The 28,000-nt window shown below is 43.4% G+C and overlaps 1 pseudogene; it reads left to right on the top strand.

Annotated features, from left to right (window-relative positions):
- The window catches only part of LOC127452675 (dynein axonemal heavy chain 11-like), a 181,541-nt pseudogene that overhangs the window by 111,392 nt on the left and 42,149 nt on the right, over positions 1-28,000 (top strand).

Here is a 28,000-nt window from a genome sequence, read left to right as displayed (position 1 = left end):
TTTTCACAAGGTCTTTTGCTGTTGTTCTGGGATTGATTTGCACTTTTCACACCAAACTATGTTCATCTCTAGGAGACAGAATGTATCTCCTTCCTGAGTGGTATGATGGCTGCATGGTCCTATGGTGTTTATATTTGCATACTATTGTTTGTACAGTTGAATGTGGTACCTTCAGCCATTTGGAAATTGCTCCCAAGGATGAACCAGACTTTTTTTTTCTGAGGTCTTGGCTGATTTATTTTGATTTTCCCATGATGTCAAGCAAAGACACACTGAGTTTGAAGGTAGGCCTTAAAATACATCCACAGGTACACCTCCAATTCAGTACACCTACTGTCAGAAGCTAATTGTCTAAAGGCTTGACATCATTTTCTGGAATTTTCCAAGCTGCTTAAAGGCACAGTTGACTTAGTGTATGTAAACTTCTGACTCACTACAATCCAATCTGTCTGTAAACAATTGTTGGAAAAATTACTCATGTCATGCACAAAATTGATGTCCTAACTGACTTGCCAAAACTATAGTTTTTTATTAATATTAAATCTGTGGAGTGGTTAAAAAATTAGTTTTAATGACTTAAAATGTATGTAAACTTCTGACTTCAACTGTAGATCTACACTGAAAAAAAAAAAAGGATTTCTTACTCAGTATTTTTGTCTTGTTTTCCAGAAAAAATATTGAAGCATCCTAAAAACAAGATTAATTTACTTGAGAAGCAAAATGACATTAGAAATTAAGTCTTGTTTTCAGAGAATTCTCAGAGCTTTATGCTTAAAACAAGTCATTTGCCAGTGGATTAAGAAAAATGAGCTTGTTTTCCCTTTTAAGTTTTTTAAATTTCTTGTTTTAAGCATACTTTTACTGGAACAAGACAAAAATAATGAGTAAGAATTTTTTCTGCAGTGTATCAATGCTAACACTTTTTTTCATTTTATTTATTTATTTATTTATTTTGACTGGTTTCTGCAGGTATCAAATCACTGTCATCCTGGCATGTCCTAAAGGCCACGCCCTGCTTGTAGGTGTGGGCGGCAGTGGCAAACAAAGTCTGACCCGCCTTGCCGCCCACCTCTCCAACATGGATGTGTTCCTGTCACAGTCTGTCTCCCTCATTCTCTTCAAGGACTTTTATTTTGAAGTTTTCCCCCAGACTCCATTTCCCAGGATTCACTGCCCTAATCACTCCTATCAGTTCATCATCATCTGCACCTGCCTTCTATTCCCCCATTTGTTTTTCAGTGTATAAATACCCTCTAGTTTTGTTAAGTCTTGGTCAGTCCTTGAAGTGTTTCGTTATGAGGTGTTATGTTGTGCTTAGTTTGAATGTTAAAGATTTAGTGTTTGTTCCAACATTTGTTCCACTCCAGCATTTAATATTGTTGAGCCTTTCTTCTGTTTCCACTCTAGCGATTGTCCTACTCCAAAGTTTATAATTAAAAGATTAAAAGGAATCTACTCATGCGTCTCCTCTCTTCCTCTCCAAGACACCCACGTTACAGAAGGACTGACCCACAACAAAGAAATACGGATTTACTTACCGGTTCCTCCCAACGTCCTCCTCTACTCCAGTGATCCCTCTAATCCTCTCCCACTCGTCCAGGCCCAGACAAATCATGGAGTTTACCAGATTATTCATGGGCTTATTTAAACAAGACCTTCCTCTCCTGGAATACACTGCCAAGTTCAGTCAACTCGCCACTTCCTCCAATATCTCGGACCCCTACCTCTGTTCCATCTATGGAATGGGCTTGAACTTTCACCACCCAACAGTCCTTCCGCAAGTGGAGAATCTTTCATTTTTGGAATATGTCAGAGCCACACTGTCCCTACATCTCCTCTCACTTCTGCCTACCCATAAGGAAGACCCTCACAAAGTCCCGGTGGTAGATCCCCCTCAGCCTTCCACGACTCCTCCCTCTGTGCCTTCCACAGCCTCTATCTCCACGCCTTCCATACCCCCTATCTCCATGGGAACTCCTCCATCCTATTCTCCTAAATAATTATTTTGTGGGGGCTCATCCTCTCCTGGTTCCGGTGGTCGATTCCCTGCCGCAGTCAGCAGCAGTGACCATGGTTAACGAGCCAGTGCCCGTAGCCTGCCACGGTTAACGAGCCAGTGCCCGTAGCCTGCCACGGTTAACGAGCCAGTGCCCGTAGCCTCGACCGTCCCAGAGCTAGTGCCTGTAGCCTCAACCGACCCTGTAACCACGCTCCCTGCTGGCCGAAAGAGGAGGAGAAGGAAAAGGACTCTTCCCCAATCTCTGCCCATGCTTACGACCACGGAGGTCATTCCCCAGTCTCTGCCAGTACTCACGACCACGGAGGACGTTCCCCAGTCTCTGCCCGTGCTCACGACCACAGAGGTCGTTCCCCAGTCTCTACCTGAGCTCTCAACCACGGAGGTTGATACCCAGTCTCGGTCTGTACTCTATTCTAAGGCTCTCAGCCTCGAGCCTTCCACGGCTCCACCTTCCCTGGATCCATCTCCCATGACTCCGCCTTCCACGGCTCTGTCCCTCGAGCCTTCCACGGTTCCGCCCTCCCTGGATCCATCTCCCATGACTCCGCCTTCCACGGCTCTGTCCCTCGAGCCTCTCACGGCTCTGCCTTCCCTGGATCCATCTCCCATGACTCCGCCTTCCACGGCTCTGTCCCTCGAGCCTCTCACGGCTCCGCCTTCCACGGCTCTGTCCTCGAGCCTCTCACGGCTCCGCCTTCCACGGTTCTGTCCCTCGAGCCTCTCATGGCTCCACCTTCCATGGCTCTGTCCCTCGAGCCTCTCACGGCTCTGCCTTCCATGGCTCTGTCCCTCGAGCCTCTCAAGGCTCCGCCTAACATGGCTCTGTCCCTCAAGCCTCTCACGGCTCCGCCTTCCATGGCTCATTCCCTCAAGCCTTCCATGGCTCAGCCTTCCACAGCTCCGCCCTCAGACTCTTCCACGGCTTTGCCCTCAGAGTCTTCTGCAGCTCCGCCTGCTTCCCCAGAGTGTCCTCCTCCAGTGGTTCTACCTCCTGACCCAGTCCCTGCCCTGTGGCCGCCTCCCAGGCCTCCTGACCAGTCCTTGCCCTGTGGCCACCTCCCAGGCCTTCGGATCCATTCCCAGCCCTGAAGCACACCCCTAGGCCTCCTGATCATCATCCTTGGATCCTTCATCTTCTGCATCATCATACCCTCATCCGTCCTTGGGCACCAGGAGTCCCCCCCCTTTAATGTCACAGTCTGTCTCCCTCATTCTCTTCAAGGACTCTTGACTCTCTGAAGTTTTCCCCCGGACTCCATTTCCTAGGATTCACTGCTCTAATCACTCCTATCAGTTCATCATCATCTGCACCTGCCTTCTATTCCCTCGTTTGTTTCTCAGTGTATAAATACCCTCTAGTTTTGTTAAGTCTTGGTCAGTCCTTGAAGTGTTTCGTTATGAGGTGTTTTGTTGTGCTTAGTTTGCATGTTAAAGATTTAGTGTTTGTTCCAGCGTTTGTTCCACTCCAGCGTTTACTATTGTTGAGCCTTTCTTCTGTTTCCACTCCTGCGATTGTCCTACTCCAACGTTTATAATTAAAAGATTAAAAGGTATCTACTCCTGCGTCTCCTCTCTTCCTCTCCAAGACACCCACGTTACAGTTACAGCCCACTCTCAGCAAGGGCTATAGCATACAGGACCTGAAGGTAACCGCTTCCACTGAGTTCAAGCCAATAGAATCCAAGCACACAGTACAATCAGTGGAGTACATGATAAAGAATAGAACAAAAACCACAACAAATGTGATAAATTATATTTTTGCCAGAAAGTCACAACCCACATCAACTGCCTAAATCATAGTACCCACAACTGATAAATCTAAAATGGTGATGATTCATTACCAGAGATCAAGCTTTCTTTTAGACAACACTTTCCCTGATCAATACCCCGTCCGGCTCCATCGATCTCATTTAGTCCTGCCCGGATGCAATGGGGAGTAATTGCCAGATCCTATTAAAGGACCAAGGCAAATATTTCAATGCCCTATTGATGAGGCTGCTGCTATCATTTCATTCATCAGTGTGTGGTAAATCTGAGGCCAGTTGGCTGAGCTGCATTGATCACTATACACTCAGCACTCACTGTCTGATGCCCTCTACACATAATGACAAAAAGACACTTCCTACAGGTTTCATCCTGTTTCTATGCATATACTGTCTTAAATTTTGATTTCTTAAAGGGATGAGTAATTTTTGTTAAAGGCGAAGATGTTACAGCTTTTTCACTTTTGTCCTCATTAAAGTCTGAAGTTTTGATGCTTTTCAATTCAAACATTATGTATGTTATTATTGCTAGATGACATCTCTTTTATCTATGTGAGGCTGGGGGTAATTGTATCACTAGTAATGCAATAAAAAAAAAATTATGGTTGTACAACTGAAATTGAATCTTTAAAAAATACTTTTTACTAAAAAGTTATTTCTTATTTCAGGTAATTATATGTTAAAAAAAATAATAATTGAATTTTGCTTTAAAGATACAATATTCCTGACAGCCAAAGGAAATGGCAAATAAAGGTAAAATTAATAAGTATTACATATATATATATATATATATATATATATATATATATATATATATATATATATATATATAAAATGCTTATTAATATTACTGAATAGTTTTCACTTTGTGTGTGTGTGTATATATATATATGATATTAAGATTTTTTTTTTGGTCTTTGAGTTATGAAGAAAAATTAAATAAAAAAAAGTTACAGTGGACAATTTTCACCTTTTTGCCTTTATTTAGCACAACTTTTTCATTTTATTATTATTTAATGTAAATTTATAACATTATTATTTGTGTTATATTAACCTGACAATAACTAAAAAACTCAAAGATCAACACTGCTGCAATGGGGTTTCAAATACAGTTGCTGGGTTGGGGGGTTGACAGTAAATTTGGCATCTTTCTTTCCTCTGACTGCTGTAATCCATCTCTCTCTATTATTTTTCTTTTTTGAAATGTCACAGTTTCCCTCTGCATTCCAAATCTGGAAAAATGAAAATGCTCCATTGTCCTCTGTCTCCCCATCTCACTGATTTTGTCAAATTATTTTAGGGACTTTCTGCCATTTTTCTTGAGTGTGAAACTGGAATTGACAAGAAATGATGGGAAGTAGAGGGGGGAAAGGTATTGTGAGATGACATCGGCCACTTACTGCTAGGTGATAGCTCAAACTGATTTTGGTGTTTTATTTTGCTCTCCCATGTTGTAAGTGTGCTGAACAATCTCTTGTGTAATATTGTCAGGCGGATCTGTCCAGACTGTATGTGAAGACGGGGTTTAAAAACGTTCCCACAGTGCTGCTCCTCGCAGACGCTCAGGTCCCAAAGGAGCATTTCCTTGTCATCATCAGCACCCTGCTCTTGTCAGGTCAGAGTCTCCTGCGCACACATTCACACACGCTACCGGGGGACTCATTGTGTGTTACTCTGATGAATGGAAAACATATGTAAATGGAGCGGGGCTGGTGAAGTAGATTAAGGGTGACTGAAACAGGCCTGTGTGTCATTGGATCAAGACCTCCAGAACGCAGATGGTGGCTCTCATCTGTCATTGATGTCAAGCTTCGAGGTCGGAGACCTGCTTAGTGTTTGAGCCAGAATAAAGAATCAGATCATCATCATCACAGTTAACAAATGTAACATGATTTAACTGATGCGGGTGTAAGTGTTAATGCTTCAATGCTCTAAAGAGAAAGATTTTTATATCGGCATGCCATGAGATATTGGTCCTTATTTGAAGTTAGACTGCTTTGTGTTAAGCGCTTTGCTATGTGACATGCAATATGTGAAAAATCATTGGGCATGGCCAAGGTGGTTTGGTATTTTTTTGCAAGCTTGATATAAGTCAAGGCATAAGTGGGTTGGTGAAATTGCGATAAATGAAGACAATCATAAGAAGTTGTTTGCTAGTATAAATGGGCTGTATGCATATGAACCGATTTATGTTCTTGTTTGTGTGCCCTAAACAATCAAGAGGATCCAGGATCAAATACCTACCGACTAGTTAAGGATAATAATTAATGGAGTAAAGTTTACAACAGGTAAGATGAAAACTTCAGACTGAAATGAAATTAAAATTGTACAAACATGAAGAAAGGAGTGAGTAAAATGCTGTAAATCATCGATATGCAGCATTTCAGCACCAGTGGAAAAGAACAGCGACCAATCACACAGTGCATAGACATTTATCAGACTAAGGAAAAACTGACTGACTGTCCTGCTGAAATTAGTTACATTTACTAACAGTAACTATGTTCTTCTTGAATATCAGGTATAAACCTATGACACGCTCTTTATACGCATGGAAACGGTGGTTCTTGTCGGACTAAGTGGATGAAGGATCTGTTAAATTATAGAGAATGTGCGTATATTTAATCATACTGATCTACTGACTGACACACAACACCATGGCTAGTATTAACTAATTGTCAGAGCCATCATTTTATGTGCCATTGTAATTCCAGAGTTTGAACATGCACTTTGATAGTGCCATGCTGGTGGAATCCCCAAACTGGAAATGCACAGACTGAGTTTAGACTCTGCTCTGTAAATATAGCGCATAGCCAGTGCTGGCCAGATTACTTGTGAGTTGTAAAGAGGTACTGATTACAAATGACATGACAAAAATGCATTCAGTAATGTAATCTCGTATATCTCATACATTTTTGGGGTAATCTACTCCAGTTACTTTTGGATTACTCTTGGATAAATTTCAACCAAATTCTATTTTATGTCACAAGTATTTGAGTAGGATTATCATTTTAACATAAAAGTACAAAGAGGAAGAAAATGTATTCCATTCTTCATTACTAACAAAAAGAACCTCACAAAAAGCTTATTATGACATTTTTAAAAAGTGCATTAAACATTACATAAATGAAACAGCAATTAAAATTAAATCTAACAGCAATAACAGTGCATGACCAAAGTTTATAATTCAAAACACAGACATCAAGTTCATTTTAAGTGCATAAAACGTCATGGTCGATTAATGACAGTAGGGGTCACTCTTGGGAGTCCGAGACACCTCTGGTCTTTGGTAAAAGGCCAATGAAAATTGGTGAGTGGTATTTGCATGCCACTCCCCTGAACATACGGGTATAAAAGGAGCTGGTATGCAACCACTCATTCAGGTTTTATGCTGAGGAGCCGAGACAAGGTCCGGCCATTTCAGCGGGTAGTTCAGCGTTGTGGCAGGAGGGACACAACGTCTCGTTCCCTCCATCAGGGAACAGAGGTTACGCAAGTAACCGTGACATTCCCTATCTGTCACTCACTCGACGTTGTGTCGATGTAGTGACACTAGGGGTCCCTATATGAAACGCCGCAACTGGTTGAACTGTGTTACGTGAACTGGCGGTATGTGATGGGTAGACAACTGTGTGCCTCGTAGCCAGTGCACCAGGCTGACACATAACCTCCCCCAACATAGTTATGAGTGTCGAACGGCCCTTTGGGGACAAGACGACTACCCAAAAGATAGAGACAGGCTAGCCCAGTCATGGCCTCTTTTCCCCTTCTTTTTTTCACTCCCTAAAAAAAAAGGGGGATTGTCCGACTGGGCCGACCAGGTCTAGAGAGGAGGACACCGCGGAGACCACACCTTGCCCAGAGAGAGGGGGGGATATTTAAGTGGAAAATACATGACATGGTCTTGCCGATCATGTGGAGAAGTCTCATGGTAGATCCTACCCAACGGGGGAGGAGTTACTACAAACATGGAGACTGTGGCAGAGGGGGCTCTGCCCAAGGAAGACGCAGTTTGCCAACAGGGAAACGAATTAGCGGAAGATATACATCGCATGGGGTTACCTTAAAGGGAACCACCACATGTGGAGCACCTACCCCAGAACAAGGCTCTTAGTTAGCACGTGTACTGGGCCGGCAGCGAGTCTCTCCGAAAACTCGACTGCCACAGGGCTCGGAGGAAGTCAACCAGGGAACAAAACTTGTGAATACTACTGGGAATTAATGGCGCATGTCTTCAGCTCAGAGGAGGTGAAAGGTGCTATGTGCAAGCGATACACTGGCCGGCTATCCCAGGCTTATCTGTTTGTACTGCGTGCCACTACCTGGGACGAAACCGGTTCCACCTGGAGGTTGTAGAACCACGCAAGGTGTTGGGTGTTGCCCAGCCCGCTGCTCTGCAAATGTCTGTTAGAGAGGCACCCCTGGCCAGGGCCCAGGAGGCCGCTACACCCCTGGTAGAATGGGCTCGTAGCCCTACCGGGGGCGGCACATCCTGGAAGTGATATGCCATAGCTATGGCGTCAATGAGCCAGTGGGCGATCCTCAGCTTGGAGACAGTGCTTCCTTTCTGCTGTGCACCAAAGCAGACAAAGAGCTGCTCAGAGATTCTAAAGCTCTGCGTGCGATCCAAATAGATGCGTAAAGCGTGCACCGGACACACCAACGACAGGGTTGGGTCTGCCTCCTCCTGGTGCAGCACTCACAGGTTCACCACCTGGTCCCTAAAAGGGGTTGTGGGAACTTTGGACACATAGCCCAGTCGGGGTCTCAAGATCACGTGAGAGTAGCCCAGACCGAACTCCAGGCACGTTTCGCTGACAGAGAACGCTTGCAGGTCTCCTACCCTCTTGATGGAAGTGAGCGCAGTCAGGAGAGCAGTCTTCAAGGAGAGTGCCTTAAGCTCAGCTGACTGCAAAGGCTCAAAGGGGGCTCTCTGTAGACCCTGAAGAACTACAGAGAGGTCCCATGAGGGAACGAGGCATGGTCTGGAGGGGTTCAGCCTCCTGGCGCCTCTCAGGAATCTGATGATCAGGTCATGCTTACCGTCCACTGTGTCGTGGTGTGCTGCTATAGCAGCAATGTACACCTTCATGGTGGAAGGGGACAGCCACCTTTCCAACCTCTCCTGCAGGAAAGAAAGCACCGATCCGACTGCGCATCTCTGGGGTCTTCCCGTTGGGAAGAACACCACTTAGCGAACAGACGCCACATAAATGCATACAGGCGCCTCGTAGAGGGGGCCCTAGCCTGAGTGATTGTGTCTACCACGTGGGTGGTAGACCACTTAGGTCTTCCATGTCTCATCCAGGGCCCAGACATGGAGATTCCAGAGGTCTGGTCATGGGTGCCAGATGATGCCCCGTCCCTGAGAAAGAAGGTCCTTCCTCAGGGGAATTCACCGGGGGGGGGGGGCTGCTGGCTGTCGCAAGGAGCGTGAGGTCCGAGAACCACGTCTGGGTGGGCCAGTAGGGTGCTATCAGGACAACCTGCTCCTCGTCCTCCCTGACCTTGCACAGAGTCTGTGCAAGTAGGCTCACTGGGGGAAACTCATATCTGCACAGGCCAGGGGGCCAGCTGTGTGCCAGCACGTCTATGCCGAGAGGTGCCTCAGTCAGGGTGTACCAGAGCGGGCAGTGGGAGGATTCTTGGGAGGCAAACATATCTACCTGTGCCTGTCCGAATTGACTCCAGATCAGCTGGACCACCTGAGAGTGGAGTCTCCACTCTCCCCTCAGGGTAACCTGCCGTGACAGCGCATCCACTGCAGTGTTGAGGTCGCCCGGGATGTGAGTGGCTCGCAGTGACTTGAGGTGCTGCTGACTCCAGAGGAGGAGACGGCGGGCGATTTGTGACATACAAGGAGAGCGCAGACTGCCTTGGCGGTTGATATATGCTACCGTTGCCGTGTTGTCTGTCCGAACTAACACGTGCTTGCCCTGGATCAATGGCCGGAACCTCTTCAGGGCGAGCAGAATTGCCAGCAACTCGAGGCAGTTGATGTGCCAACGCAGCTGCGGGCCCGTCCATAAGCCGGCGGCTGCGTGCCCGTTGCAAACAGCGCCCCAGCCCATTTTGGAGGTGTCTGTCATGACCACGACATGCCTGGAGACCTGCTCTAGGGGAATACCTGCCCGTAGAAACGTGAGGTCGGTCCAAGGGCTGAAGAGGCGGTGACAGACTGGCGTGATGACCACGCGATGTGTCCCGCGGCGCCATGCCCATCTCGGGACTCGAGTCTGAAGCCATTGCTGAGGATGCCATATGCCCCAGGAGCCTCTGAAAGAGTTTCAGTGGAACCGCTTTTTTCTGTTTGAATGCCTTCAAACAGGACAGCACCGACTGTGCACGCTCGTTTGTGAGGCGTGCCATCAACGAGACTGAGTCCAACTCCAAACCGAGAAAAGAGATGCTCTGAACCGGGAGGAGCTTGCTCTTTTCCCAGTTGACCCAAAGCCCTAGTCAGCTGAGGTGACACAGTCCCTGTGTGCACACCACACATCCCAAGAGCGAGCTAGGATTAGCCAACTGTTGGGATAGTTGAGGATGCGAATGCCCACTTCCCTTAGCGGGGCAAGGGCTGCCTCTGCGACCTTCGTGAAGACGTGAGGGAACAAGGACAGACCGGAAGAGAGAACCTTGTACTGATATGCCCGACCCTCGAATGCAAACCACAGGAAGGGTGTGTGTCGAGGTAGAATCGAGACGTGGAAGTACGCATCCTTCAGGTCTACCGCTGCGAACCAATCTTGATGCCGGACGCTCACTAGAGTGAGTCTTTGCGTCAGCATCTAGGACGGGAGTCTGTGTAAAGCCTGGTTCAGTACTCGCAGGTCCAAGATTGGCCACAACCCACCGTCTTTTTTCAGTACAATGAAGTAGGGGCTGTAAAACCCCTTCTTCATCTCGGCTGGAGGGGCAATCTCGTCAGACGTACCGGCGGGTGGGGCCTCGCGGCGGGGTGGAGCCTGAGGTGCCACACCATGTCATGGCCATGCTGAGTTCAGGTACATCAAAGTACTTACCTGGCTCCTTGTGACCACCCCCGGAACAGCCTGGGATGGGGGAGGAAGAGGCCTGTCCTTGTGACCCTTGGAGTCCTCAACCTCTACCGTCTAAAACCCCAACCTTGAGCCTTTGGGGTGGCTTGCTTTCTTACGAAGGTATATATATATATATATACTCTTTTTATTTCTGCCGAAGTACCCAGGGGCATCCTCTGCAGTATACCAGTGCAGAGGAGGGAGAAGCCGCTGAAATGCGCCGTCAGATCCAGCAAAGGTGAATGAACAGTCGTGGGAATTCAGCTCAGTGAGCATGACCGTTCAGCTCCGAAGAGAAAATCTGCATACCAGCTCCTTTTATACCCGTATGTCCGGGGTAGTGGCATGCAAACACCACTCGCCAATTTTCATTGGCCTTTTATCAAAGACCAGAGGTGTCTCGGGCTCCCAAGAGTGACCCCTAGTGTCACTACATCGACACAACATCGAGTGAGTGATGGATAGGGAACAATAGCAACATTACCAGTGGCTGTTCTGGCTTACTTGGTGCCCTAGGCGAGATTCGACCCCCCCCCCCCCCCAGAACTATATATGAAAGGAATGTGACGCCTGCTTAGTTTCACTTTCATATCTGAAATTGAAAGTGGAGATTTAGAGTAAAAAGGGACTTAAATTTCTATCTGTTTCTCACCCACACCTATCATGTCACTTCTGAAGAGATGAATTTAACCACTGGAGTTGCATGGAATACTTTTATGCTGCCTTTATGTGCTTTTTGGAGCTTCAAAGTTCTGGTGACCATTCACTTGCATTTTATGGACATACAGAGCTGAAATATTCTTCTAAAAATCATCATTGTATTCTGCAAAAGAAAAAGTCATACACATCTGGGATGGCATGAGAGTGGGTGAGTAAATGAGAGAATTTTAATTTTATGGGAAAACTATCCCTTTAAATAAAAATAACCAGACAATGAATATAGAAATGAAGTAAATATATTTACTGTATATACAGGGTTGGGAGGGTTACTTTTGAAATGTATTCCACTACAGATTACAGAATAGATGCTGTAAAATGTAATTTGTATTCCGTTATATTACTCAAGGTCAGTAACATATTCTAAATACTTTGGATTACTTCGTAAATTTTGTATTTTAAATACATATTCCCATTACATGTATTTCATTACTCCCCAACCCTGTGTATATATGGCAAATTATATAAACATTTACATTATATTTACATAACTTAAACTGCACAATTAAACTATAGAGTCAGTAAATAAAGAAAATAGCAGGATACTTACAGTTTGCTGCTTGTGCTATTACACTTAATCCCTAATTTAAAATGTAACCTTCCCCTCCTAGTTTTCATTGATGCAAAATCATCAATGACTTTGTCATATCTGCCCAGCAATCACATGGTTGATACTAATTTTCTCAAGACCACTGAGGCGATCCTGTGTCATGATGTACCTATACTGTTTATCATGGTTATCTTATGTTTTTACAGAATGTGAGCATGCATTATGAACATCCATAATCCTAACCATATAGATCTTTTGAGGCCTTTCTCCTATCACGATCTTGCAAGCTCAGGATGGGGGCGGGGTGGCATGATTTGGGGCACCTTTCTCCCATCACGATCGAGCCAGGGGCAGGGCTGCACAATTCGGGGCACCTTTCTCTCATTGCGATCTTGCGAGCTCTGTGCGGGGCGGCCGAGCAGGTAACCTGTTGTGCCGCCCCAGAGAGCGTTGCCGCTATTTCCTATGCCAGGATCCGCTACTGAACATTACAAGTTAATGACCATAAAACGATCATAAAATGAACAAAAATGTATGATCATAAAATCAACAGCAACGACATTGCTAGGTCAAAGCTTTCATCTAAAAACACTGAAACACTTTTAACCCTTTCTGCTTACTGACAGTCCGTCACCTATTCCAAAGCTGAGGTGCAAGGTATTATCTTTTGAACAGCAAGAATTTTCTAAAAGAGCAGAATATTTCTACTTGACTCAGAGTTCTACCGAGTCACACAAGGAACAACTGTGTCAAGTTTTATTTCAAATTTCATGCAGTGGACACTGAATCAGCAGCAACAGTAGAGCGATGAGCTTTGCTCCATATTGCTGTACATTTTACAGTTGAACTATTGTGTACCCTGCGGGCAGGACCCTTAGACATGGCATCCACTAGATACTTTGAAGCAATTAAGTTTAATGTGTGAGCTGCACACCACTGGTGTAATTTTATTCTTAAAAATAAATTATTTCTATAGATCCAGTGGTTAATTGCTGAGGTAGACCACTCCATCTTTACCTGGTTGGCCAGTAGCAAGTATTAGTTCTGAGTGCAATACACACTACCCTCCCCCTCTCTTCAGAAATCACTCAAAGACTTGCCAAAGGTATAGCAGCGGTGTGCTGATTTAGAATGAAAAATAAAAAAAGATTGAAATAATGCCTTGATATTATGTTATCATGTAATCTATAAAAAAGTAACTGTAATCCAATTATGAGTATTTTAAAATGTAATTTAATCCAATTACAAGTACTTGATTTTTTTTTTGTAATCTTATTACATAATCCAGAATACATGTAATCCGTTACTACACAGCACTGCGCATAGCGCTGTGCCTAACACGTATGAAAATATAGCCCATTCAGTAGTGTAGTCTAGGGCATACGCAGGCATATGCCGTATGCCCACCTATCTTTCTCAGGATTTGGCGTATGCCCACCTAAAATAAGTGATGATACGTATGGCCACCAGTACAAGAATAGGCTTTTGACCCAGAACTTTTTCAATCTAATAACACAATGCTGCAGCACCATTGAGTGAATTGTGTGTTTTTTATTATTATTATTTTAAAAAGTTTACAGAGATTCTCTCTGAATGTGCACAGATCTGTGAGAGCGCAACTGATGGCACTGGCAAGACAGACAGTCCGACTAAGCTGATCCATCAATCAGAACATTCATTTCAGACACGATTGGATATTTGCTAACTAATCATGTTTTCCGTTTCAGTAAGGGACGGGACATTTCCAGCATCTAATGCTAATGCACAAGCAACCCTGAAGTAACCATAATTTGTGCTGTAAATGTATTTCCCTGCTAAACGTAAATATATGTATGCCCACCTCTTCAGACACTACTACACCACTGAGCCCATTGTGTCTAAAATGTAAGTAGTGCAATATTAAATTCTTGATTGTAGAACTGATATGTAAAAGCAACAGCGATATCACTTAATTAGTGGTGATGATGAGCTGTACATACCTTAGAATCAGATATGATTGCTGTCGGGATATTTTTTGTTTTGTGGTGCAAAAATTACACACTGCACCTTTAAGTCATTTAAGAAAAGCTTTACAAATTTGCTTTAAATTTCATGTCCACCAACTGTTATAACATGTAATTCATGTTATTAATTAACTGAAGTGGACTTGACCCTTATTTGAGATTAGTTGTGGCTTTCTTTAAACAAATACTACTGTATCAAAACCTTACCTAGTTTCACTAGCTAGTATCTACAGTAAATGTAACCTGCTTAGTCTAAAGCTTTGTAAATGCAAAAATAAAGATGAGCCCTGCGTAACAAAAATTAACCCATGTTCTGTGATGGTCTAACCTCAGGTGAAATTCCTGATCTGTTGAATGAAGATGAGGTGGATTGTGTTAGGAAAGCTGTGAGGAGTGAGGTGCGGGAATCAGGTCTGCTGGACACCAACGAGAACTGCTGGAACTTTTTTATGAACCGAGTGCGACAACGACTCAAGGTCTCTGCAATGATTGGATTATTTGTTATACTTTCAATGTGATTTTGCATATCTCAGTATGCCTTCTAGGTACATAAATAAATGACACATGTATGTGTGTTTATGTGTGTAGGTTATGTTCTGCATGTCTGCGGTAGGTAACGGTTTGCATGTACGAGTGCAGCGTTTCCCAGCTCTGTTGAGCTGCACTACTCTGGACTGGTTCCAGGAGTGGCCCCTGGAGGCCCTACAGTCTGTCAGCTTGAGGTTCCTGTAGGACATCCCAGGCATTCAGGTAAATATGAGTTTCAGTCAACCAGTCAAGCAGACAAGAGACAAACCCTTCCATATGCCCTGGCCCAGCTATCAGTTTCAAATGCAGTTACTTCAACACATGAAAGGACTGTGCTCGTCAAACATTTTAACAGTCTTTGAATGTTGCAAATGGGTTTTTATAGTCTTTGTGTTTAATTATTTTCAATAATAAGCTTGATTAATAGTTACCAGGATGTAGTTTAAATTCTCTCAGTAGGCTTAGCTAAAACAGACTGCATATAATTTTACATTTCCTGGAGTTGCACGATAAAACTAAAAAGCTAAAATATTCTGTAATCATTTCAATGAGTGTTCTCTCCTCACATTTACATGTGCACCAAATTCCTCATCATTAGCTCGACTCTGAAGTGAAGACAAATGGCTGATCACATGCACAGTGAGCTCAATGACAGATGCAGTTTCTCTCTCTCTCAGCATTGTTATTTTCCCTGCACCAGTGGAACGATCACTAAGCAGGATCATTTATGCTAATAACGCAACAGTGATTAATACACACAGACTGACCCTCAGAGAAGCCACAGCTGTTTCAGCCAGACTGTATGTGTGTGTTGAGAGTTTGTATTTTGGGGTGTGTGAGTGAGTGAGTGAGTATGTGATGTGTTGACTCATGACCAGCTGTAAGTTTGTGTATTTCTCTCAGTATTAGGCCACAATACTGGAGTAGTGAATTTAGGGCTGTCAAACAATATTTTCATAGTTAACTAGGATTCTTTAAAACACAGTCAGTGTTAAAGTTGCTATTTAAGGAAAGAAAAGTAAATAATAGGCCTTTATGTAATTATTATGTGTGGCATTTGTGTGGCTAAAACTATGAAATTTATGCAACGATGCTCTTTATTACTACATTTTACCATCCAAAGACTATTACAAAGGAAAAAAGAAAAAGAATCCCACACACTACCATCCAAAGACTATACATGACTTTCCAGTCAGTTTTAAGAAATCACGTTGTACAGAATAAAATGTTATATTATGAATTGAATAAATAGGTTTACAGCATTTAAAAAACAAATGCAATATATATGTATATGTGTGTGTGTGTGTGTGTGTGTGTGTGTGTGTGTGTGTGTGTGTGTGTAATCACATCTCAGTTCGTTAACTTTGACAGCCCTAATTTAATTGCCACTCTGAGAAGTATAATGTCATTATACATTTGAATAAACTTTTAAGTAAACTATTCCAATCTCAGTACACAATGTGAGTAAAACGTATTACATAAGTTGTGCTACATTTTTAGCATGTGCATCATTTTTAGCGTAATGTATTTGTAATTGTAAAAAGCAGAACAGCATAAAAGTGTTTAATGTCGTACACAATAACCCTGACCTTTGAGAGTAAGAGATCGATAGATTATTTAACATGCATCTAAACTCAATACCCTCTTTATCAAATAGCATTATGTCAGATGTTCATTTATAACAGTCTTTTGCCAGCCAGTTACATGTACATGTTTTATTGCTTTTCAGTGAATTATGATCTGTGTTCTTGCATCTTTTAAAGTGCATTTGCCTTTGCATGAATTGATCTTTAACAGTCTGATAAATGAGTCAGTCATCAGAGAGCAGAACTCATCATAAATAACCAACAAACAAAACACAACGCATCTCTGAAAGTTAGAAGCCACGTGATATAAACACTCACCCTGCTTTATACGCTCTGTGTCACCAAATATGGGCTATTATTTTCCAGTTTAATCTTCGCCCCTGGCTTCCAGCACCTAAATTTCAGATTGAGTAAGTCCAAAAGCAGGCAAAAACATACAAACTTGGAGATGAATTCAGGATTTATGAAGATGATATTTCAGGGTCTGTGACAGGTGAGGATGTTAAAGAGCGTTTAATCCGTACAGGTCCTTCTCTTACCCTCTTTCCTTTTTACTCGTCTTTACAGCCGGCTGTTCGGGAATCCATCAGTCTTATCATGGCCCATACTCATGTGAGCTTCAAACAGGTTAGTGAGCGTTTCTGCTGCAATGAGAGGAGGCACAACTACAGCACTCCCAAGAGCTTCCTGGAGCAGCTGAGACTTTACGAGAGTCTGCTGGGAAAGAGAGAGAGGGAGCTACAGCTGAGACACGGCAGGCTTCAGTCTGGCCTTCATAAACTCAAGACAACTGCTTCTCAGGTTTGTACAGCTCATCGGCATCCACAGAGTTCATAACAGGCCCGTGTAGCCTTCTCAAGGCTGGAACTAAGGATATGCGAGGGAAAGTACAGTAGTTCCTGCAAGTAAATACAGCATGCTAAAGATGAATGCCAAAACTCAGCGAAGGTTGAGGGACTCGTAAACCTTGAGTCTGAAAGTGCTGATGATTGCTTGCCTTTGTGATATAGGGTTTAGTATTCAAATGTTGCAGAGGTTTTTATCTGATAATGGGTTCTAGATTAAAAAGATCAAGTTGCTTTTACTACTTTCAGCAAGTCGTAAAAGCTGTTTGTGAGGTCTTGCAGAGTTTCATTTAGATTTTGAGATTAAATTTGACCCGTGTTTGATGAAAGTTTTCTAAACAGTTATATGATTGAAATGTGACATTTTAGCTGTTTTACATAGAGTGGGGTCCAAAAGTGTGACACCACATTGAATATTGAATTTAAGTTTGGAAATAAATTGAAAATTGTATGATTTTGAAAAATTGTTTTTGACTTCATTAGTTTAAATGAAGAAATATTTAAGATTCTGCAGTATAGGTCACTAATCAAATAAGCTAATTTTGTGATGTTGATCGTGTTAACTCCTTTATACAAACATGGTAAAATTTTCATGTTCCCAATGAGGCACACAAAATACTCTTAAGAAAACATTCTCGAACAATGCTGGATGACATGGATTATCAGATTTTGCACAAATTTGTGGATTCCATGCCAGCTCAAGTGCATGCTGTCATTACAGCCAATTGGTGCTTTCAATTTTCAATTAATCTTTTTACTGAAGTTATGCTAATAATATAATTTGAAATAAGAATTTTTCATTAAATCATAAAAATGCAAAATAGAAGCATTTTCACTAGTGGTCTCCACTTCTTGATCTCACTGAACCCATTTAATCCCACTGGTTACATGTGACTGAAATTTTGTTTGAAATCTGAAAGGTCTAAAAAGAGTTGTTGATCTGTTTTACACAGAGTTGTAAATGATAAATGTCAATGCAGACATTTTTACATGCAGTAGGTACATGCAGTCAGAAAATACAGAGCCACTTTTTTTGAATAGGCGACTGATTGACTCCAATTATAAAATTGCAGATTTTGAAGTATTGATACGACAAATGAAACAAAGTAAAATTAAAAATAAAAATGCATTTGTTTTTGGTTTATCATGTCCTTTTCCCCCCACAATTGCCCGTTAGCAAAATAAATAAAAAAAAATAAATAAATAAAAAAATTTAACAAATTAAAAAATTTGTTTAAAATATTCTATTTGGTCCTATTGAACAACTAGGCAAAATTTTGACTCTGTAGTCTCCCACTGGTTAAAATTGGGACCAAGAATAAATCTCAAACTTTCACTAACTTTTAAATATTTTTTTAAAGGCATACAGTTTGTTTCATTGGGCTATTCAAAGAGTAAAAAATGTGTCCAATCAGCTGGGATTAAATGGATTAGGTATTGTTGTCATTACTGTATAGTTGAACAGAGCATAACTGTACACTGCATTAGTCAGGGCTTATGGAAGATATTTATGAATAGCTCTGAGAAGACCATATACTAAGTGTAAACATATACAATACTACATTCACAATAGGTGGAGGATCTAACAGTCAAGCTGAACGCACAGGAAGTGGAGCGGACACTGAAGAACCAGGCCACTGAAGCTCTCATGACCAGGATTGGCCTGCAGACAGAGAGAGTGAGCCAGAAGAGAAAGGATGCTGACCTAGAGGACCAAAAGGTAGAGGAACTTTGTAAAGGATCTGAGGTGTATCTTTACTGAATTTCAAGATGGTACTTTAATGTGTAACGATGCTGGCTGCTGGCAATGACGAAGACGATGATGAAGTGTAGAGAACCCAAGTGCAATTTATTTACAAACGTGATAACCTATAACCCTAACTACAAATGTGAAATATAAAACATAAACATGAACTTGACTATGACTTAAAACTTGACATAACCATAACCTGGCTTGACTTGGCTAGCACAAAACACATCCACATACATTCAATACTTGACAATTGACAATGGCAAACACGAGGGCTTAAATACTAGACATGGGAGAACAAGAACCAATGAACAAACAGAACTGATAACAAGCTAATTAAACAATCAACCAGTGAAAACATGACACATGAACATGGAGGGAAAACATGAAATCACATGACAAGGGAACAGGAACTAAACTTTTCCAAATAAAAGACATGAATCAACAAAATACACATGGCATAATGTTTCTCCCTCACTGTTAAGACTGCATATTCATCTGCTGGTAGCTGCCATTCAAGCTGAGGTGTCTCGTAGACTGAGAGACTGTTAAAGTGATCTGGCTAAAGCCGAACCTGCTTTGGAGGCTGCTACAGCTGCTCTCCAAACACTCAACAAGGTATTACTTTCTCAACTTTGTATAAAGAATATCTTGGTGTTTTATGATTTGCATTCAGAAATCCCAAACTAAATACTGAATTGTTTCTAACTCACATAAATGGTGCTTACTAAGCCATCAGGATTACTATTGCTTTATTGCTTTGAACCAACCCTTAACCTAATATTTAAACTTCAGTGTGTACAGTAACTTGTCCCACACAGTTTGAAATCTTCTTGATTGATGAGGAGAGGTTTTCTAATACTTTTCAAAGTGATGAGGCTTATTTTTACCTGCCAGTTGATAAAACAAGTAAAAATCCCATTGACTTGCAATGAAGGGACAGAGACTTGGGGGTTTGCTCTTTTGACTTGGGCTTGTAAGCAACCACCCAGAACACCCTACCAACTGCATTGCAGTGCCCTGGTAACCACTCACAACACCCAAGCATCGTGGCGGGGATTTTAGTGTAAACACCGCTCACAAAATTTTGTTTAGCTGATGCTTTTATTCAGAGCAGAAAATTGATTAGAGTATCAGTACAGTACAGGGTCCTGTATTGCCACTTGAGGGGTTTGACACAAGTTGTTAGAGTAATACAAGATTAGAAGTGAGCAGTTTTGGACTCATCAAAGATCTTTTAATTTCTTTCACCTTTGTTACTTTCAGGTAAATCCGACAGAGTTAAAGACGTTTCCCAATCCCACGGAGGTTGTGATGAACGTCACCGCTGCTGTGCTGTTGGCTCCATGCAGACAAATTCCAAAAGACTGTGGGTGGAAGGCCGCCAGAGTCTTCATGGACAAGGTAAAGGTGTTGCTATGACAACAATACACCCATGCCCCTGCTCTGTCTGATTCATCCTGGTGCAATCCACAACCAGGCCTTGACCTGCAGACCCCACTAACCTAGTGCAGTGCCATGAATACACTACATTATGAAAGTACTTCTGTGGAAGAGAATATTAAATACATGTCAGATGAGATGGAAATGGAAATACGGAAATTACGATGTTTATGTTTCTGTATTATTTACAGTAAATGTATTGATTGAGTGAAGTGAACTCTTCTTCTTTAGGTTGATGACTTTCTTCAGGCGTTGATTTCTTTTGATAAGAGCACATCGTGTCTGAGCATCGTGAAACAGGAATACATAAGAAAGCCTGAGTTCCATCCCGACTATGTCTGGACTAGGTCCTATGCAGCAGCAGGACTTTGTGCTTGGGCCATCAACATAGTGCACTACTATGAGGTAAGGGAGTGTGACATATATGAGACTATAAATGAACAAAAATGTTTAAAATATTAATATTAATGCAATTCAAAATCATTGTAATTAACAAATAATTAATTTTAGAATTTCTTGGGTGATATTTTGGAAATATTTGGCAATAACTTTGAGCCAATGAAGTGTTTTTTGTTGTTGTTTTTTTTTACCTTGAAAGCGACACATATTACTTTCAAGAAATAATCTTTTTTTTATGTGACCGTGGAGTAAATAGACTGTATTGTTGGGTTTTTCCAGCATCTGGCTCTGGCTCAAGCCAATATTGAACTAGAAGCTGCTACCACAAAACTCATCAGTGTTAGAAAGAAACGTCTTGGTTACTGTTGTAACCTCTCGTTCCCTCCATCGTGTCGATGTAGTGACACTAGGGGTTGCTCTTGGGAGCCCCAAACACCTCTGATCTTTGAGAAAAGACCAATAAGAATTGGTGAGTGGAATTTGCATGCCACTCCCCCGGACATATGGGTATAAAAGGAGCTGGCTCGCAACCACTCATTCAGGTTTTGTGCTGAGGAGCCGAGACAGGGTCCCGGACATTTCAGCGGGTAGTACAGCGTTGTGGCAAGAAGGACACAACATCTCGTTCCCTCCATCAGGGAATGGAGGTTACAACAGTAACCAAGACGTTCCCTATCTGTCACTCACTCGAAGTTGTGTCGATGTAGTGACACTAGGGGTCCCTATACAAAACGCCACAACTAGCTGAACTGTGTTACGTAGACTGCTGATGCAGGTGCAAGCAAGCTGATGCGTGCATAATAGCAGGTGCACCGGTCTGCACTTAGCCTCCCCCAATGCCCCAAAAGACGTCGTGTAGTTCCCCACATCCCTGGGGGGGGAAGAGACATAACTAGTATGGGAGCAGGCCGCACCAGCCGCGGCCTTTTCTCACTATGTTTTTTTCTCTCCTCAGAATTTCTAGATTTGGCTGAGGCCATCTAACGCTATTATCTGCACTGCGTTATTATTCTTTTCCCTTCCTATTCTTTCAGGGAGAAACGACACCAAGGAGATCCTTCGGGCAGGATGTGGGTTACGAGCAGCACATGGAAGAGGCGCAGTGGTAGGTCCTGCGGAAAATACATCACAGGAGGCTACCGGAGGTGTGGAGCACCTACCCCAGTACACGTACTGGGTCTGGCTAGGAATTCCTCCGCTGAATTCGCCAGCCACAGGGCTAGGGAGGAAAGACACTCAGGGTTCGCAGACTTGAGAAAAGAGCGCACGTCTTCGCCTCACGGAGGGGAAAGGCGCTGTATGCAAGTGATACACCCGGCCAGCTGTTCCACACACTTACCTGTTCGTACCTTACAATACACGGGACGAAACCAGCTCAACCTGGAGATTTTTAAATCTCGCGAAGGTATTGGGTGTTGCCCAGCCCGCTGCCCTGCAGATGTCTGCTAGAGAAGTGCCATTGGCCAGTGCCCACAAGGATGCCACACTCCTCATAGAGTGTGCTCATATTCCCAAAGGGGCAGGCATGGCCTGGGCCTGGTATGCCAGCACGATGGCATCCACGATCCAGTGGGCAAGCCTCTGTTTGGAGAAAGTGTTCAGACAAAGAGCTGCTCAGAGCATCTAAAGCTCTGCATGCGTTCCAAGTAGGTGCGCAAAGCACGCACCGGACACAGCAACGATAAGGCTGGGTCTGCCTCCTCCCGGGGCAGCACTTGCAGGCTCACCACCTGATCCCTAAAAGGGGTCGTGGGAACGATGGGCACATAGCCCGGTCGGGGTCTCAGGACCACGTGAGAGTCTTCCGGACCGAACTCCAGGCAGGTGTCACTGACAGAGAACGCCTGCAGGTTCCCAACCCTCTTGATGGAGGTGAGTGCGGTCACAAGGGCCATCTTCAAGGAGAGGGCTTTCAGCTCGACTGACTCTAGAGGCTCAAACAGGGCTCTCCGAAGGCCCAGGAGGACCACAGAGAGATCCCATTAGGGGAAGAGGCGCAGCCTAGGAGGATTCAGCCTCCTTGTGCCTCTCAGGAACCTGATGATCAGGTCATGCCTCCCTAGGGACTTACCCTCCACTGTGTCGTGGTGTGCCGCTATGGCGGCCACAAACACCTTCAAGGTGGAGGCGAACAACCGCTCCTCCAGCCTCTCCTGCAGGAAGGAAAGCACTGACCTGACTGCGCATCTCTGGGGGTCTTCACCTCGGGAAGAACACCAATTCATGAACAAATGTCACTTCAGGGCATATAGCTGCCTCGTAGACCACTTAGGTCTTCCGCGTCCCGTCCAAGGGCCAGACATGGAGGTTCCAGAGGTCTGGGCACGGGTGCCAGATGGTGCCCCGTCCCTGAGAAAGAAGGTCCTTCCACAGGGGAATTTGTCAGGGAGGGGCTGTCGTGAGGAGCGTGAGGTACGAGAACCAGGTCTGGGTGGGCCAGTACAGCGCCACGAGGATGACCTTTTCCTCATCCTCCCTGACCTTGCACAAGGTCTGTGCAAGTAGGCTCACTGGGGTGAATGCATACTTGCGTAGCCCCTGGGGCCAGCTGTGTGCCAACACATCTGTCCCAAGGAGAGCCCCCGTCAGGGAATACCAGAGCGGGCAATGGGAGGATTCCCGGGAAGCAAACAGGTCTACCTGTGCCTTGCCGAATCGACTCCAAATCAGCTGGACCACCTGGGGGTGGAGTCTCCGCTCTCCCCTGAGCGTCACCTGCCACGACAGCGTGTCCGCTGTGGCATTGATGTTGCCCGGTATGGGAGTGGCCCGCAGCGACCTCAGTCACTGCTGACTCCAGAAGAGGAGACGGCGGGCGAGTTGCGACATGCTACGTGAGCGTAAGCCACCTTGGTGGTTTATATATGCTACCGTCGCTGTGTTGTCCATCTGGACTAACACGTGCTTGCCCTGGATCAATGGCAAAAGCCTCCGCAGGGCGAGCAGTACTGCCAGCAACTCTAGGCAGTTGATATGCCAGCACAGTCGCGGTCCTGTCCAGGAACCGGCGGCTGCGTGCCCGTTGCACACGCCACCCCAGCCTAGCTTGGAGGCGTCTTTCTTGACCACGACATGCCTGGACACTTGCTGTAGGGGAACCCCTGCCTGCAGAAATGCAAGGTCTGACCAAGGGCTGAACAAGTGGCAGCAGATCAGCGTGATGGCCATGCAATGTGTGCCGTGGTGCCATGCCCATCTCGGGACTCGAGTCTGAAGCCAGTGCTGAAGCAGTCTCATATGCATCAACCCGAGTGGTGTGACCGCCGCCGAGGATGCCATATGCCCCAGGAGCTTCTGAAAGTTTTTCAGTGGAACCGCTGTTCTCCGCATGAATGATTTCAGGCAGTTCAGAACTGACTGCGCGCACTCGTGAGGCACGATATCATCGAGACTGAGTCAAACTCCATGCTGAGAAAAGAGATGCTCTGAACCAGGGAGAGCTTGCTCTTTTCCCAGTTGACCCAAAGCCCCAAACGGCTGAGGTGCCTGAGCACCAGGTCCCTGTGCGCACACAACAGGTCTCGAGAGTGAGCTAAAATCAGCCAGTCGTCGAGGTAGTTGAGGATGCAAACACCCACTTCCTTTAGCGGGAAAAGGTGGCAGCCCAGTCGAGTCCTCAGCGTCCGACATCACCAACGTGCTCCCCTATGCTGCTATCGAAACCTCATCCATCTCATGAGCTCTGAAAGAGACATTAGGCTGGCACTGAGGTGAGCTGCCTTTCTCATCCCAGAACTGGACCGGTGCAAACGAGCGTGCTGGGGAATGGGTGGTCCGCGGGGGATTACCCATTTCTCTTCATTCATTTTAATATTCATATAATGTTATTTTACTGTATGGTACAATGATACCCATTGGGAACAATTACCCATTGGAGCCCCCAAATTGCCTCCAGCGTCAACCAACCCGGCCTCGTACCCGTAGGTAGAAGGCCTGGCGTGGGGGGCGGCTGGAGTGGCTTTCCCCCAGAAGAAGGAAAGCCGCGACCGCAACGTTGCCATGGTCATGTTCTCGCAATGAAATGCGCCGTATATCCAACAGCATACGCTTCTTAAGAGGTGAATGGACCGGCAGTGAAATTCAGCTAGTGAGAATCGGAGACTCGGCTCCGAAGAAAATATCTGAATGAGTGTTGCGAGCCAGCTCCTTTTATACCAGTATGTCCGAGGGAGTGGCATGCAAATTCCACTCGCCAATTCTCACTGGCCTTTTCTCAAAGATCAGAGGTGTTTGGGGCTCCCAAGAGCGACCCCTAGTGTCAGTACATCGACACAACGTCGAGTGAGTGACAGATAGGGAACTGGAAGTAAGTGAAATGTACAAATATTTGTTTTTATATATATATATATATATATATATATATATATATATATATATATATATATATATATATATATAATTTTTATTTATTTATTTATTTTTTTGAAAAAAAAAAAGGCCAATGCCACACCATCATACTTAGCCACTATTTAAAGCAGTGCATCTGCATATTTCAATCGCTATCTGTCTGTAAATGTGATATGTGTTTTATTTACTGAAACTATTACAATTGAGTGTCCTCTAAAAATAACAGACAGCAGCCCCCAAAAGTATCTGAACACTTCCGGACAGTTTTAAGTCACACTCAAAAAATATGTATACGTTTGTTTGCATTAGAAAACAAAAACATCAAACCAGGTGTCATCTGCAAATAAATTATGCTAGGACTTTTCACAAAACTAACTTTACTTTTCTTTGCCATTTTGTTTATTTCTTTAATCAACTGTTCCTAAGGTGATTTTTAGGGGATGTATGATGTAAGTTCCCCTCAAGTTCACATAGGTGTCCTAGCGGAGTCACATTCACTACAGACATTTTCCACAAGGTTTGAAAACCAGAGAATGTCCAAATACTTTTTGTCATAAAATTGAGCAATATATGTAATGTTTTATATTTATTTTAAATCTAAGAAACTACTTGTTGTGAAATGTTTTGCCTGAAAATTGTGTTTGTGCTACCTCTTTAAAAAATATTTTTGAAAATCATGCTTTATTATGTGGATCAACTATACATGTATAACTAACAATTTTAAGGCAATAGACCATCCATACACCATATCTTTTACTGAATACTGCATGTGAGACATATGTATTTTAGTAAAACAAAGTAGTAGTGGTGTGAATTGCATGCTATGCGATTATGGCTGCTTTGTGCTGACAGGATCTGGACAGGCACATGCAAAGCCTAACAGCTCAGTTTGAGAGGGTGGCAGCTGAGAAGCTACACTGCCAGGAGGAAATGACATGCACCAGCCAGACCACTGAGCTGGCCAATCGGCTGGTGGGAGGCCTGCAGGTACCGGCTGACTGTGAGAGGCGAGAATCCTGGGCTAGGAGACTAGACTACACCAACAGACCTAATCACAACATGAGCTTGGCTTCATTCAAAGGGGAGGCGGCCATGGCGTAAATGTTTGGCCAGACGCTGAGATTGAGAGGTCGGAAGAAAGGGGTGCACCAAATGCACCATTGATTTGGGCAGGGGGCTAGATGGATGTAGGCCAGTTCGGGACAGCGAAAAAGAAGGGCACATTTTCGTCTGCTGTCTATTTTGTTCTGAATGTGGCTCACATACTGGTCAGGATAATTGGATTATGACAGAAAAACTGGATTTGTGTGTATTTTTCTCAAGCTAACTTTAAATCATGGAAAAGCTATTGGTTTTAGGTACAGATGCCATTGTTGAATTGTGCTAATTGCAGTCGGTCATGATTAATTCATTCCTGTGATGTGCATAGAATGGGGGAAGCAGGGGCACGAGCCCCTGCCCCTTTCGATCACAAATCTAAAGGTGCCATTTTGGTCATCCGGAAAAAGGATGGAAATTGTAATAATTAAATTAAATTAGTTAAATAAAACTCCATTAAAATCTCGTAATATTCGCACAATAACAGAAATAATGTGTTGTAAATCACGGGTGAATTAATGAAAATTAAGTGGAGATGCCTTTAGCAACACGCTCTACAGCAGATCATGGCGGATTCCAGTCGCAAGTGATCCTCCCTATATGCCCTACTCACTCCGAAGTGCAGAGACCTTGAAGTGGGTACTCTGAAGGAAACGTAGCATTACTGTATGAATGTACCCTTCACTAACAGTCCTGTGGAAGGGCCCTTCGAGAAAAGATTAATTTTCTCACTTTCGTTTTGAACAAGTTTTCCAGTGGCATCCCCTCCCGCAGCAGTGCCCTTCAATTGAGCAATAAATGCAGTTTGGGATTCACCCCAGAACATTGAATTGCCTTTACCTCAGACAAGATCAGATAAAAAGTCCACTCCATGTAGTTAATCAAAAGAATTGATTGCTAACGCATTTCCAACATCGCACACCTGCAGTGTAGACAGATTTATTCATTAAATTGGGATAGAAAATATGGCTTTTTATAGAAAACTGCCATTAACGGAAAGAGCTGTCTGACTTTGACAAAGCCAGTTTGGTTTTTATTGAAACTAATAAGCCATTCGATCACTTTTAGAAACATACCATGGTATTACCATTTTACATGTAGACTACCATGATAACCATTCAAAACCATGGTACCATCATGACACCATCGTTGTACCATACAGTAAACATTATATGAATATTAAAATGAATGAAGAGAAAGTAATATAAGAAGTGTCAGTTATATAAAGAGGATGATGAGGTCAGAGTGGAAGCAGGAGAGATGACATGATAAAGTGAGGAAGCAGAGATGAGAGAAAATGAAGAGACAAGAAAAACATTAGAGCCCTATAACAAAAAGAGACACTGTGCTGTTACCAGGGAAATACCATGGTACTGAATGATTATTATATTCATTGATGATACTGTCATGGTGCACCAAAGTACTTTAAAAAATACCATGGTTTTACTATAACACATGTCATAAATATGGGGTTATCACAGGCCATGTCTGAAAATAAATAAATAAACAAGTGTAATACCATGGTGCTTTCTGTGAGAAATATAATAGAATAGGCTATTACTTGTGATAAAGGAAAAAATAAAAAAATTATGTACAGTATAGAATACAAGAAAAATGCTTAAAAATCAAAGAAATTAATTAAGAATATATAATTACTACTCATTAAAAGAAATACTAAATCAGTGCCCAGCTCTGTTTAAAATATAAACAGCTTTTATAAGGTTACTGATACTGGAGTCACTGGAGTACTTTTAATTTTTTTAGGGGTATTTATTTTTTTATGTTAAAAAAAATTAAAGGAGTGCTCCTTTGCCTTTCTCTTTTTTTCACTGTAGCATTGATAATATATATCCCTGTGGAATTATCTAAAATCGTTAGCACTGTAAATGCATAAAATGAATGTAATGTTTCTTA

Source organism: Myxocyprinus asiaticus, chromosome 15, assembly GCF_019703515.2.
Source record: "Myxocyprinus asiaticus isolate MX2 ecotype Aquarium Trade chromosome 15, UBuf_Myxa_2, whole genome shotgun sequence".
Taxonomy (NCBI): Eukaryota; Metazoa; Chordata; class Actinopteri; order Cypriniformes; family Catostomidae; genus Myxocyprinus; species Myxocyprinus asiaticus.
Note: the sequence above shows the minus strand (reverse complement) of the source record. Positions and strands in the feature narration are given on the sequence as shown.